At 34.1% G+C, this 14861-nt stretch overlaps 1 pseudogene across 1 annotated transcript; it reads left to right on the top strand.

The window, feature by feature from the left end:
- Positions 1-3778: 3778 nt before the first annotated feature.
- LOC147383411 (beta-glucosidase 22-like) lies at positions 3779-13758 on the top strand (annotated as a pseudogene). Its single transcript, XR_015173882.1, has 9 exons — positions 3779-6417; positions 6496-6567; positions 6917-7004; positions 8351-8609; positions 10303-10418; positions 10779-10993; positions 11096-11124; positions 11212-11299; positions 13631-13758. The product of XR_015173882.1 is annotated as a beta-glucosidase 22-like (transcript).
- Positions 13759-14861: the final 1103 nt, after the last annotated feature.

Genomic DNA, 14861 nt, shown 5'->3' with positions numbered 1-14861 from the left:
TTAATCTTCAATTGGGGTGTAATAAGTAAAAGTTTGAGTGCCAATAGCAGCTCTATCTAAATGAAAAAAAAACTCATTTCCCACCTCCTCTCCAAACGGTCCATCCTCATGGTATCCATTTTACAAAATCATAAAATTTTATTAAAAATAAGCAAATTTCAATACTCATCTCTCCCTTTATTCTCTCCCCTTCACCTCTGGAACAAAACTTATGGCACCATAAGAAAAGAATTCAACTATAGTGTTATAGACATGCTTGCATTTAATTCATAAGTTCAACTAATATCATTAATTTTGCCACCATTAGTGTCATAGCTATAACTAGCTATCGCTGATCAATCTCTTATCAATATTATTGCTCATAAATTAATGCCAAATATACTGTTGATGATGAGTATAGAGGTTTCATTCACTTAATTTTACTCATTTTTTAAGTTTGAGTCGTCGTTTTCTGACTCGAAAATTTTTACTCGGTCGACATGGCAAGTGCACAGAACCATAGATCTTTTTCTTCGGGATAAACAAGGAAAAGATCTATGATTCTGTGAACTTGCCACGTTGACCGAGTGAACATTTTCGAATCAGAAAATGATTATTCTTTAAGTTTTACTACCATCACCTATGATTGTCTTATAGTTATAATAATCATCCCTACCCCACTAAAATAATTATTACTTTTAATTTGTGAAATTTTATTTTTTTATCTTATTATTATTAATAGGAGAATTGAAGAAGAGGAAGGCACCCTAATTTCAAAAGAATGGTCCTTCTTGACATTACAAGATGGTGATCTCGAAATCCTTTTGTCAAGCATGCATTTATGCCAAGTGGGGTGCTTCCACATTCGTGCCTAATCACTAGTTGTAGACAAGGATATCGGGCCTCTTGTCCGTAAAATGGAAAAATGACCTAAATGCCCTCATCTTCAACCTCTAGTGCCCCCGCCCAAAGAAAAAAAAAAGTTATCTTAAAGCTCTTCAATAAATCATTTTCATTTTCCTCTTAACCCAAATCCTTTATTTTTTCTATCCAAAATTCCATCGTTTTTTATTCTTCCAGAAGTTTTATCTTGCTCCCAAGGTTTGAAGGTTGAAGTAGATTTGACCTTTAAGGTAAAGAATATTTTATCCTGGAGATTAGAGATGTCTGATTATGGAAAGAAAAATTAAGGATTTCTTTTTAACTACAAATTGGAGGTTTGGGCATTTGAGTCATTTTTCATCAACTATTAGAGTAGACCAAGGTCAAGGGGAATGCCCATGGGGATATCTCGATCATTCACCCAAACGTGGATACTTATTTCCTTCCTTAACTCATAGTAGAAAAACTTTGATTTTTCTATCCAAACTTCCATTAATCTTATACTTCTCGAAAAGTTCTCGACATTTGAAGGTTGAAATGGAAAGGATCTTTAAGTACAAGGGTATCTCAAATATTCACCAAAACGTGGAGGGGTTATCCTTTTTAACTATGGACCATGGAGGACCTTAGGTTTTTCCTTGTTAATTATCACTAACAAATGAAGTAAAGATGAAGAGTCTACACGATGGAACGAAGGTGATTCCTCTTGATCTAATCAAACGTTGTGAATTCTCCCCATTTTTCTTTAAATTAGTTTTTGTTTCTTTAAAAAATTGGATATATTGACATTTTAATAATTTAATCCCCTAGAGGCCATTTTTACTAAAATCAAAATTTCACTCTTAATTTGTGACCAGTATTCGACATTGGCACCTCAATCACATTTAGTATTTTACAGGGGAGGTGTTATGGCTAACATTGACCATTCTGTCGGATAAAATTAAAATTTCCAAACTTTTACACAAAGATGGTTGGTTTTGATAAGAAAAATCAAGAATTCTTTTTACTAAAGATTGCGGATGAGGTTATTTAACTCTACGTATTTCACATCTTATTTCCTTTTTTGGATGATAGTAATGGTCATAGTCATCTTTGATTGGTAGAAATTGTGACATTCAATGGTCCTGATCTTAAAAGATATTTTTGGGGTCCACCGCCTCGAAAACTCATTCATTTTCAATCTTTGATTGGAAATGAGTTGTGATGAATGCACATGATTTTGATACGTGGTTGGGATACATGGTTAATGTGGCAAGGGCAGAGAGAATCATAGATCTTTTTCATCGAGACACATGGGAAAAAGATGTGCGGTTCTGTGTCATTGCCACATAGCCATGCATTTATTGTTTTTCAGTGGAAATACAACAAGTGTTTTCAAACGATATGACTCTTACCTAAGTTTTGTAATAGATACAAACATAAAATGATCTAAACATCTTCAATCTCTTAAAAAAAAAGTCTCAATTTCTTTCTCAATTATAAAATTTCACGATAATTTGCCAGCATGCAAAAAAGAATAAATCTCTTAATAACCTAGATGATTTTGTGAAAGAAAAGAAAAGAAGAATCAAATTTGCCAAATAAAATTTTATTATAATTTTAAAGATTAAAAATGATGAAAATTAAGAACAATCGATTTTATTTTTTATTTTGGAAAAATCATGGATTTTTGTCGGTAAGAAGAGGTTGAAGATGGGGCTATATTAATCATTTTATGTTAGTCTCTCACAGGAGATGACAGTCTAAGGGTATGTATATATCCTTATTTATAAAGAGAGGTACTAACGCCACACCAACTGTGCGTAATTGATGCAACATTAGTAAAAGTTGGTGTGGCAATAACAGTTCTCTGTACCAAAATCAAGAGGGGTATCTAAAAATTACCGAACAATTTTCCATAGTTAAGAAATTTTTTAGGAAAAATGCCCACTTAATCGAACGACCATAATCATCACTGATGGTACAAATTGTCAAATCAAGTGGGTCCCACTTGCATGATTATAAAGTTACGTAAGCAGATTCAAGGACATAAATAAACCATCCTTTTACGTAGAGGAGGACCTTACGTTGATTCATATATAGTTGCATTAGAAGAATAGCTCTTATCGAATTCGGAATCAATGTTGAGAGACTTTTCTTCTTTGATATTTCTTCCTCTAACTTTAGCAATGGTTGCTATTGCTCAAAACAGCCTCAAATTAAGTAGAGATGACTTTCCACCAAATTTCATTTTTGGTTCGGGATCCTCAGCTTATCAAGTAATTATAATTTTATTTTTGTTTTGGAGTGTTATTTGAATCTCTAATAAATAATAGACTTGCACTCATTAACCCTCCACATGATCGGAAAACACACCCAACTTCTCATTATTTTTCGTGTTTTTATCTGGGTGCGGTTTTAGAAGTGTGGGGGCAACAAGTGCCAAATTATTTTGAAGGGTTGTTAGTAGAAAATTACTCTTTCTAGAAAAAAAATGAATTTTCGAAACATTCTCTTGTATTGTTTGTCGTTTTAAGGAGAGTTTTTTAGGTGGGCATATGAAAGCTTTTTAGAAGTTATGTAATTGAATACGATTTCAAAATATTATATAAATTCACTAGATATTTTATCCATTTTCATATTTTCAACTTTTTTTAAAATGTGTCTAGGTCGAAGGGGCGTCAACGGAAGATGGAAGGACTCCAAGCGTTTATGACACCTTTGCACATGCTGGTCAATTTGTTTTATTTATTTATTCATTTTATGGGACTTTTATTGGTTACATACTAAATTTTGAAAATAATTTACTTATGGAAAAGTAAAGAATAATGATTTTTTGGTTCCTCCCTCTATCATACTTCCCGATACTCTCCTGATGTGGCATGTGTTAGAACCATAGATTTTTCCCCATATATGTGAAGTTGGGGGGGAGGGGTAGTCAGAAAATAACGACTTAAATATAAATTTTAAATTTCACAGAATTTCAAATTGACCAATCACACGAATCCACATGTGTTGATGGTATCACCAATTTAGTAAAACTACCCTTGTCAGGCTTTGTGGGATTGGTCATCCGCGCTTGAGTTCTCTGACCAAAAAATCTCTCCCCATTTTTTTTTATGACAGACCGCCTACCTTAAATTAAATGATTTTGTTTAGATTTGACATCCCATCAACCCATTTCTTCATTGCCAAGATAATCCAATTGGTTGGGACCTCAAGACTTGGGGTCTAAATGGGCTGACAAATTGACCAGAATTTGTATTGTATAAGAACCAGCATAGGGATGACTTTAGGGGTGTCAATGGTACCCATTTACTTGGAATTGAAACTAAAAAATCCGATTCCAGTTCTCTTTTTATTCGAATTGATTAGAGCTGGATTTAATATGTAACCGAACCGATAAGAATCAGAAGCATCAGGTTCTATCCAATGGGTACTCGGAACCGATTAATTTTGTCATTTATTTTTACATTATACATGATTGAAGGTTTTCCTATATTTTAAAATTAAGATATATTATATAAAGTTCATCAAATTTCATATAAACTAAATATTTGAACTTAAAATGGGCCATTTCTTTTTAAATTTATTACTTGTAAAGGAGATGAATTTTAATTTTTGAAAATTAGTCATTCAATCATCTTTTTAGTGAAACAAATTATTACTAAGTTGATACTTTAGAAATAATCTGTAATTTTTTCGAAGGAAAATTTTCTTATAATAATTTTGAAATAATATTTCTTATTCCTTGAGAATCGGAACCAACGGATACCCATGATTATTGACAATTCTGATTTCACTTATTTTAAAACCAGAACTGGAACAGATAAAATATAATGGTTATGGTTCTGATGTTCATAGGAACTGAATCGGAACCGACCCAATGACACCCCTAAATGACTTAGCCAATAACATAATGCTGATGACATAATTAATGTATTATATATAAATTTGATAACTATTTCTCAATTATTTGGATAATACAACAAAGTTGAACATTTAATTTCAGGAAAGATGGCAGATAAAAGCAATGGAGATATAGCTTGCAACCAATATCACAAACATAAGGTGGTATGCAATGTAGAAGTGACTCGGCTCTGAAACTCCATGGAACCAACTTGTTGAATTAACCCGTCAACTCTGTCAAGTCATTTAATAATGCACCAAGTTGGGTCATAAACTCCACTAATGTATACAGTATTTTTTTGGAGGACAAAAATTAAATATTTGTTTTATGTATTTTAAATATTAAAAGCTATTTTTAGATATAAATTTTGAGTCTAGTCAAGTTTTCGAGTTCTACGACATGATTCTAAGTAGGGATGCAACTTGGGCAGGTTTGGCTGAACCCGAACCGGATGGGTTCAATCCAACCTTGAGTCAAGTTTGGGCACAATTAGGTCTGCAACCTGGGCGGGTTGGCCCAAACTCAATCCGGATTCAGCCCGATTGATGTGCGAGCTTGGGCCTAGTCATGTAGAAGATGCGTAGTGCTTGGGTTGGAATATCTAAACCTGACCATAATTCGGATTGAGGGTTTGGGCAACCCAACTCAACCCGAACCTAATGCTACATATATATACTAACATATAAATATTTTTACATCAGTGTTTTTTTATTCCATCTCATTATTATCACTTGTGGACAATCGGATATTAATACTCTGGGCTTTGGCTTAGTATGATATGTCAAAATATTCGCTCAATGATGGCTTTGAAGGCTGTGTATGCAATTCTATTTGTTAGTGATTTTATTTTTGATGTTCTATCTCTTTTCTAAGATATATATATATTGTTTATTAAAATAAAATTTGGGTTGTTCAATGAGCCCAACCCGTCGGACAACTCGCCCAAAATTACCTAACTTGGGCTAACCTAAACTCAATTTGTTTTTAGAGTAACAAAGCTCGGGTTGAGGGTTTTGCTACTTGCTTTAAGCTTGGGTTTACCCTCCAACACGCCCAGGTTGCAGCCCTAGGTACATTTAGATAGGATTCAGGCCTGGGTTTGAGTAAATTTTTTAATTTTTTGACAAATTCAAACCAGCTTGGTTTCGGGCATAGAAATTGCTTTGCTCGATTTGCCCGAACCTAAATTTATAAATATCTTTGCTTCTTTCTCATTCACAATTAACCTTTTGAACTTTAATTAATCATCATCATCTTTTTCTTAACATTTGTTTATAATTTTATGTATGTGAATTTTGAAATATATTTATAAGACAAATAATTGTAAGTTTTTTTTTTACATACTACTTATCTTTATATAAGTCGTTATCATGACTAAATAATCTAATATTAATAAGGAATGAGCCAACCTGATCAACTCGACCAACCTGACTTGGGTTGGGCTTGGGTTGAGCATTTCACGCCTGAGGTTGGGTTGGGCGCAGGCACGAGTTGGTGTTTTCTGAAGTGTGGGTTGGGCGTGGGTTGATCACTAACCCGCCTAAGTTGCAGCCCTAATTCTAAGCTTCTTTTGTCAAGCAATCTCATGCAGGAAGATGTTCAACTCATGGTGGATACTGGTTTAGATGCCTATAGATTTTCCATATCTTGGCCGGGGCTAATCCCAAGTACGATAGCAAATTTCGGATATATTTAAGTGATTTTTGATGCTTATTCAAACATAAAATCTTATTTTTCTTTTGCAGATGGAAGAGGGCCTATTAATCCAAAGGGTTTAGAATACTACAATAACCTCATCAATGAACTTATCAACCATGGTAACTTCTAACTACCATCACAACTGCCCATTTTACTTCATTCAGCCAAAAGAAAACTGCCCACATATGGGCTCTACATGAAGTAAAATGTGCTATAAAAATAGTAATTTCATCAGGGATCTTCCATTATGAATCATGATCGTTGGATGAAATGATTCACCAGGTCAGGTCAATGTTTTTCCTCGGAAATGTCCTTGGTTAGACTTTGCTTAATTGTAGCTTTCCCAACTCCTTATCCCCAAGATAGACTAGCTACTATTGTTCCTTGCGAATTGCTTAATTAAATAATATTCATGAAATCTCCTTATGAATCTAGTTTTGTAATTCTTTGTTTCTTGTGATGGAGAAGGAATTCAGCCATATGTTACGTTGTTCCATTACGATCTACCTCAACTACTTGAAGACGAGTACGGCGGATGGGTTAGCAAAAAGATTGTGTACTTCTCAAACTCATCTTAGCCTTCAAATTAATGATTGTTTCTCAATTTTTGGTTTACTAATGTAATGGGTATTAGATTGGATGCATTGAAATAAGGCATCTCACTATGTGAAAAAAGCCCATATTTGACTGTCTTGGACTGTCAAATTTCATAAAATTCGATGGACAAAAGAGTCAAATTGGCGTCAAATTTTTCATTATCAAAATTTTGTTTTTGACGGGTTGAAACTATCAAATTAATGAAGGATGGGAGAAATTCGACAATTCTAAGCCGTCAAATCTGGGAACATCAAGAATTTTGACGATCTTAGACCGTCAAAATTCAGTTTCTAAAATCTGTGGGTCTTGGCCCGTCAATTTTTTCTGTGGAATTTTTCAATTTTCACGAAGTGTCTTCTTCTAAAAAGTGAGTCCTTGGGCACTTGGAACCTATGTGGATGAGTAATATATGTTGAAATTTTAAATCCTATTTAGTGACGATTTGTCAAAACCGTGGGGCACTATTTTTATTTATTTAAAATCAAAATTCTTATTGGTCCAAACAAATGGTTTCTTAAATAGGATTGACTTTAAAAAAAAAAAAAAAAAAAGGATGGGGAGTAAAGCACCACAAATTAGTGATATCCTCCAAGGTTTCTCACTATTTTAGGGTTGGGTTAAAATTAGGAGACTACACATTATATAGAGTGGAGGCCTCCCCCCTCTTTAGTATATATATATTTTGCTTATCGTGGGTATCCCACCCTTTGGGTGAGACTAATTCCATGCTCACGTGCACCGCCCCTATATGCAACTGGTTGAGTCAAGCTGCAACTGGTTGAGTCAAGCGTCAACTGGACCTGGAGGGTGGCCTAAGGAATTCATTGCTTCGTGGGGTTTTGAACACTTGACCTACTATTCCTGAGGAGCTTATCAAGGCCCGGCTTGCCACTAGGCCAACCCCTAGGGTTTAATCCACATGTATATATATTCTTTGCTCACTTAGCAAAACAAAAGGCTTAGTGTTTCCACTTGTAGGATTTGAAGATTGATTAAAGCCTATTGGAATCAAGAACCACAAGGAATCATTATTATTTACAGATTCTATTCTATATTTTTTATTTTCAAAACTACTCTTCTATAGGTATATAGGTACTTCAGAACCCTTCTTGATAATATTGTTTGATGTTTTTTGATTCATGGAAGAAGACTCTAGATCTGTATTATACGGTTATTTGACCCAACAATATACACTTTGTTACAGTGCATCCATGATCTGATGTATCAATATACACTTTGTTATAATGCTTCTGCACTTGGTAAAATTTAATAGTAAGATGATCATAGCGATTCCTTTGTATGTAGGGAAGATTTCACAGCATATGCAGATGTGTGCTTTAGAGAATTTGGAGATAGAGTTCCTTATTGGACTACTCTTAATGAGCCTAATGTGTTAGCATTAGCGAGTTATGATCATGGAACTCTTCCACCTCAACGGTGTTCTTACCCATTCGGGATTGTTAACTGCACAAAAGGAGACTCAACCACTGAGCCGTACATTGTGAGCCATAATTCCTTGCTTGCACATGCTTCAGCTACAAGATTGTACAAGGAGAACTACCAGGTTTAATTCTCTTCGTCATCTTCTAATCAAAGTTCTTAATGATGCAATTTATACATTAGTCGATGTTATGATATAGATGTCTTACGTCTAGTTGGTGGTTGATTGCGGACTAGCTATCTATATATTAAGAGATTTGTTTCGACATGAAAATATGCGATATAAATGAGTAGAAATTACATACTGAACGAACTACTTATATTATTATGCGATGTTTATGCTCATTAGAAGACGGCTATGGGATTATATTGTTAGATTTTACGCATTTAAAATCCTAAAAAATAACTTTAATATATTTTGATTTTTTCCAATAGGATCTAATACATCACATACCTCAAGCATATTATTCATTCAATGTACATCGAGTTGATGGTACTTTCCTTATGCCATTATAAACTCGTTGATTCAAAACGTTGGAGGTGTGACTTTCAATCCATGTGCTCCTTGAAGCTTTTGAAACTCCAATTAAATTAATCATTTCTTGTAGACTCACTTTCTCCCTTCTTTCTATGTGGATCGGCTAGGTACCAGTGATTGATGGATAGCACTCTATTAGAACTCTCTTCTATGTGTGTTTTTCACAATTAATTCATTCTATATTCATTGCCAATATAGGGCTGCTGATCCTTCTTTATAAATGAAGGTTGAGGGCCTATAATTATTTTTTTAGTAAGTTTTCTATCCATCAAGGTCTCTTACTAGCTTTAAAGAATATTAATTATTCTATTGATATTGAGATGATTTAATATTGATATCTTTTATATATAGAATCTTTGTGCAATTAAATCATAAAATCGTGAGGTCAATGAACCACATGATATAGAGTTCTAACATATATAACTTACTAGGAAAAAAATATATATATAACTAAAGACGATGGATCCAAAAAAAATCTTGTAGGATTGACTCCTAGAAATTAGTTAATTTTCAATCAGCAGATAATTAACGAAATCTACTTCGAGGAGTATAAAGTGCTTAAGAAATATAATCAATAGGATTAAGAATAATGCTCGAGTGACCCAAATGAAAAGCATCTACGGTTCTATACACATCTTCACATCAACAAAGTGTGAATTGAGGTCAGTCTTGATTTTGAAAAAAAAAAAAATGTAGAAGCTGGTGTGTCTCAATTACAATAAATACTCTTTGGAAATTGGATTTTGAACTGAAATTGCCCTTAATTTTATTTTTTTTCACCAAAATACCTTCACATTCCAATTCCCAAAGTGTATTTATTGAAATTTAACGTTAACAAAATCCTTAGATTAATACTCTATGGTGATGGATGGATTCACGTATATCATGAATTGCCCTAGGTTTGATATTACTTACATTGTAGGCATTATATATATGTTCAGGTATTTTAGTGATCCTGGATTTGAATATTGGAAATCTCTTTTGATTATTGATTTAATTCCTACTTTATCTGCTCTCACTTTGTGATAATCCTTCTCAAAATTAATTAATTATATATAGATATATATATATATATATAATCATTGATTTAGTTTTGAGCTATTGGTAATTGATTGGGAAAAATTATTTATTGTTGGACCATACAACATCTACCGAGTAGTTAGATTGATTTCACTCAATCTCATATTCTTTGTATACCATACACAACATGAAGTTCACATTTGAGAATTACACATTTTTTGAGAATTAAGTGACCATGATTAATTTTGTGGTGTTGTAGGCCAAGCAACATGGATTTATAGGGTTGAACCTCTTCGCGTATTGGTTTACTCCTCTAACAAATACTACTAAAGATGTGAGTGCGACTCAAAGGACCATGGATTTCTTTGTGAGTTGGTGAGTCTTTAACCCTTCATACATACCACCATGGTTTAAGTTATCATACCGATTCGGAAGCCATTTCAATTTTGATCGAGAACTGAACAAACAGTACACTTGTCTCAAAATATATCGGTCAAGACTATCTCGATCTTTCTCCTCAAGTTGAGATCTTAATTAAACCTTATTGTGAGATGTCTGTAATCTTTATTGTTGATGGTGGATTTTTTATCCCTCCTCCGTGAACATAAGCAATTTGTTAGACCATGTAAATCTTGTATGTTCGTTTTATTATTTTATCTTTACTCTTGTTACGATTCCACAAAACAAACCTTGTCTACCATGTCACATTGCCTTCTAAGATTAGTCTAATTGCAGGTTTATGGATCCTTTGGTATTCGGAGCTACCCTGAAATCGTGAAGAAGAATGCTGGCTCAAGGATCCCTTCTTTTACCCTACGACAATCTAAACAAGTTAAAGGCTCTTATGACTTCATAGGATTAAACCACTACACCACAGCGTACATCAAAGAAAATATACCTCAAGAATGATAAAAGAGATCTTTTTGGAGACATGGCCATGGTGTTAATATGTATGTTGAGTTGGGTTATTAGTTAGGAGTAATTAGACTGCTAATATGAAGTTAGTAACTAACTCATCATCATTTCCACCTCATTGCATGCATGTGTTGCAGTAAAAGAGGATGGAGTGCCCACTGGTGAGGTAATAGACCTATAATTAAAGAGAGTAATTTTTATTTTTCTCTGAGTTAACTTTTAGATAGCTAATCATAGAAATGGGTTGACTCAGTACCCTCTTAATCCATCTGGTCTGCAATCATTGTTGGAGTATTTCAAGCATGTTTATGGGAACCCTCCTATCCATATTCAAGAAAATGGTACGGGTTCTCTCTCTCTCTCTCTCTCTCTCTCTCACACACACACACACACACACACACACACACTTCTATTGATCAAATAAGGGGGAAATTATACTGAGTGAACTACTTAAAAATTAAGTGGAAGCCCATCAATATCCATGGAAGTGTTTTTGAATCCTTCGTATACAAAAACAGCTGTTATGGTTTGTGGAGCGTAATTGTTAGTGGTGGGAAAGGTGTTACTCTTAATAATTTAAGAATAATGATGAATGCACGCGAGTGACGTGGCAAGGGCACAGAACCACAGATCTTTTCCTGTGTATCCCGAAGAAAAGATCTATGGTTCCGTGCCCTTGACACGTCAGCTGCATATAAAAAACTGTATTCATTCATCACACTCATAATTTAATTGTTTTCTAAGAGTATTTTCAGTTGTCTCATGAGGATTACGTAAAACCTTAGTTACATTTCTTAGAGATATAAATTTTTTATTCAGTGAAAATATGTAAATAGTACTTTTCTCTTCATAGTGAAATCGCGTGGATCTCTAGATCTACCTTAATTTTGATGGAATCACATAAAAAATCTCTATATTTTATGAGTAATAGCATCTTTATCTATTTGTTTAGAAAAATTGCCGAACTGGTCACTCAAAAAAGACACTCACTCTAACATGCCATTGTGCACACAGTCAATTGATTTTTTACGTTGCATCTCGGGGTAAACATCTATGGTGCTATGCACACTGCCACCTCAGTGAGTGCCTGTTTTGTGTCAGTTTAGAATGACTCATTTTTCTATATTGCTTTTGAGCTGGTTTCTTTACAACCATCTCATATATGTAACTATTATTTTGAGAAAAGGATGAGTATTGTTCTTCGAAATTGATACAAATTATTATTATTATTATTATCCAAGTAAGTTGGTGAAGGAACACATTGGATGGATGTGTTGTTAAAGGTAAGAGATCCTTAAATCGTGAACCCTTGCCATCCAACATTATTTTATTATTTGTTAAGAGAATTTTGAAGATAATAGTTTCATTTTAAATTTAGGGTATGTTTGATTGTACATGGAAAATAGGGTGGAAAATCAATTTCCATGGAAAATGACATTTTCAAGTGTTTGATTGCACATGGAAATAGAAATTCATTTTTCACCTCAACCAAAAATCCATCAAAACATGAATTTCACTTTCCCACTCATACGATTTTCAAGTGTTTGATTACACATGAAAATAGAAATTCATTTTTCATCTCAACCAAAAAGTCCACCAAAACATGAATTTCACCTCCAATTCTTCCACACTCATATCTTTTTCTTTCCTACCACCACCATTATCATCACAATAACCTCGTCGTCGTCACCATAGTTGTTGTCGTCATTGTCATCACCATCTTCGATCATCTCTCTCTCTCTCTCTCTCCTTCTCCATTCCTTATCTCCTCCGCCGCCACCACCACCACGCTCTCCCCTCATCTTCATCATCATCTTCTTCCTCACTTACCTCCGTCACCACCATCGTCACCACCACTACCACCACAACATCCTCCCCCCTCCCTCCCTCTTCTTCCTCATCTTCTTCTTCTTCTTCTTCCTCCTCTTCCCCTCCTCTCATCTTTTTTCTCCTCCTCCTCCTCTCATTTTTCTTCTTCTTTTTCCCCATATAATTTTTCCATGATTTTATCCAAGTACAATTAAACAATATAATTTGATTTTCCAATCTTACCTATTTTCCACCACTACTTTTTCATGGATTTCAAATTCCATGGAAAGTCACTTTTCATGCAATCAAACATATCCTTATAGTAATTTATCTTTAAAAATTCTCTTAATAGGTAATAAAATAATGTTTGACGCCAAGGGCTCATGTTTTAAGGAACTCTTTACCTTAATTGCACATCGATCCCATGTGTTCCTTCAACAACTTTTTCTTTTGAGTCGTGATGAATGCACGTTGTTTTGGTACGTGGCAAGGGCACAGAATCACAAATCTTTTCCATTGGGACACATAGGAAAAAGATGTGTTGTTCTGTGCCCTTGCCACATCAGCCGCATACCCAACCGTGTAAATTCTTCATTATTCTTTTCTTTTAGCACACACAACTAATGAAACTAAAAGTGGAGTACTTGAGGGGCCCGATGACTCAATCATAAAGTTAAAGCAATCATATAATTCCTACATGAGTCAATGATATCCGGATGTAATCAAAGTGTAGTTCTCAATGTTTGAACTACAAAGGTATAATGGAGCGACTATTAATTACTTTTGATAATTAATTGGATATTGCAAAAATCATTCCTGTAGAACTGCATCTGTAACATTAAAAAAGCCATGTTGTTTCACAGGTGAATGATATATCAAGAGTGAAGTATTTGGATGGTTTCATTCGAAGTCTGCTCGATGCAATGAGGTATGTTGGGTTTAATTTGGATAATTAGATTCATTTGATCAAAAATATATTTCATAGTCTTTTTAAGCCATTAATTTAGAATAAGACATATAAACTCTTATGTCTCTAATATCTGGATTATATGTTAAATGTTGTCATTTTGGAAGGAATGGGTCGGATGTTAGAGGGTATTTTACATGGTCCTTCTTAGACTTGTTCGAACTAACAATGGGATACAAATTAAATTACGGCCTCTATTACGTAGATTTTGACGATCAGGATTTGAGGAGATATCCTAAGCTTTCTGCACATTGGTACTCCAATTTTCTCAAGGGAAGAAGTATCAATATTACTGATGGTCTTGGATCGAACAAGAATTTCTCTCAAAGTTCTCATTTTGCTGAGTAGAGAGATATGTGATGTCTTTTGAAGGCTAAGTTTATGAACTTGTAAGAGAGACGGAAAATTTAATCAAATTGTGCAAGATGTATGCTTAAATGTGATGGATTGGATGTTATTGATGATTTATTAGTTGTGGATTTGTTCCTGAGAATCGATCACAAATAATTTTCTTGTATTTTCTCTTTATACTAAACAAAAGAATCATGATAATTTGACTACCCCATGTAGCATAATCAATCGACTCCCCTGATATGACAAGTTTGAGAACCGTAGATCTGCACGCTTCGGGATAGACAACTGCACTTCCCCATAAAAAGTGTATCCTGAGGGAACCGTGTATCTCAGGGTGCTCGTATAGATCTATGGTTCCCAAACTTGTCATGTAAGGAGAGTCCATTGAGTATGGCACGTGGGGTAGTCAGATTATCATGACTCTAAACCAAAACCAAAATAAAACATTGGCTCCAATTCCTATTAGTTTCCATTCTGGATGTGAAACCCATGGAATCAGAAATGACTCTTCAAATACTCTACTAGGTATCCGATAAAATAGATAATTATTTTTTAATAAAAAACTAGCTTGTAATTCTTCACTTGATAATCAATACCAATAATGAATTATTCAAGCAAATTAGTCAAACTTTTGAAAAGATTTTTTTTGGAAATTAGGATCTAGAGTTTTGAGATTGAGAATGATTAGGAAATATGAACAACTGTTTTTGTAAGAGAGGAAAAACCAAAAAAAATGAAGACTCCACATTCTTTTTAGGGGATCCATTAAGAAG

This window comes from Akebia trifoliata, chromosome 16 (assembly GCF_017979445.1).
Source record: "Akebia trifoliata isolate Shusen 1 chromosome 16, ASM1797944v1, whole genome shotgun sequence".
Classification (NCBI taxonomy): Eukaryota; Viridiplantae; Streptophyta; class Magnoliopsida; order Ranunculales; family Lardizabalaceae; genus Akebia; species Akebia trifoliata.
Note: the sequence above shows the minus strand (reverse complement) of the source record. Positions and strands in the feature narration are given on the sequence as shown.